Here is a 1161-nt window from a genome sequence, read left to right as displayed (position 1 = left end):
TGTACCTCTGGTAGAATTTGGCTGTGAATCCGTCTGTTCCTTGACATTTTTTGGTTGATAGGCTATTAATTATTGCCTCAATTTCAGAGCCTGCCATCGGTCTATTCAGGGATTCAACTTCTTCCTGGTTTAGTCTTGGGACAGTGCAAGTGTCTAGGAAATTATCCATTTCTTCTAAGTTTTCTAGTTTATTTGCGCAGAGGTGTTTATAGTATTCTCTGATGGTAGTTTGTATTTCTGTGGGGCCGGTGGTGATATCCCCTTTATCATTTTTTATTGCATCTATTTGATTCTTTTCTCTTTTCTTCTTTATTAGTCTTGCTAGCGGTCTATCAATTTTGTTGATCTTTTCAGGAAACCAGCTCTTGAATTCATTGAGTATTGGGGGGTTTTTTGTGTCTCTATCTCCTTCAGTTCTGCTCTGATCTTAGTTATTACTTGCCTTCTGCTAGCTTTTGAATGTATTTGCTCTTGCTTCTGTAGTTCCTAAAGGTACTCTTTGCTCATATAAATTTTTTCTTAGAGTTCCTCCCAGACTTTGAAAGTCATGATAAAAAAGTGCAATTCTTAAAGGTAACAATCAAAGCTATGCAATTTTCTTGGCAATCACTGATCTGAAATACTCAAGAGTGTGACTAAGTTTGGATGGAAATTTCAAGGACCAAAGCACTGTCAAACTTAATGTCAGTGTCTTTATGTGGCTTTCAATTTATATTTAAAACATGTTCAATTGTTTTTGCATAAAAACAAGGGTTATAGTGTCAAGATAATTGCAAACTGAATCAGAAGAACAGATTTTGCCACATTCTGATTATCAGAATTCTGAGTCTGACTGTGAAATGTGCTGCCTTACTGCCTCAAGGCATATTCTTACAGGCATATATCTGACCAGGGCATCTTACCTCTCAAGTGGCTTCCTGGTCTATCCCATGAGGATGGAGACACCTGCTTCACTAAATTGCTGTGAGTATTGAATGGGACAAGCTACATCTACTTTCTCTGTCTTGCTTGAGAGTACAGATGTGTGATGGGAGGATATGAGGTCTACATACTATGGATTCCACTACTGTAATATAATAAAACTATATGATGTGTTTTAGAGGCCAAGTAATAATTGTAGATGGAAAGTGATCTTGTTACAATATAAATGATCCCAATTTA

Source organism: Rhinopithecus bieti, unplaced genomic scaffold (genome assembly GCF_001698545.2).
Source record: "Rhinopithecus bieti isolate Rb0 unplaced genomic scaffold, ASM169854v2 scaffold_28460, whole genome shotgun sequence".
NCBI classification, from domain to species: domain Eukaryota; kingdom Metazoa; phylum Chordata; class Mammalia; order Primates; family Cercopithecidae; genus Rhinopithecus; species Rhinopithecus bieti.
This window is presented reverse-complemented; position numbering follows the sequence as displayed.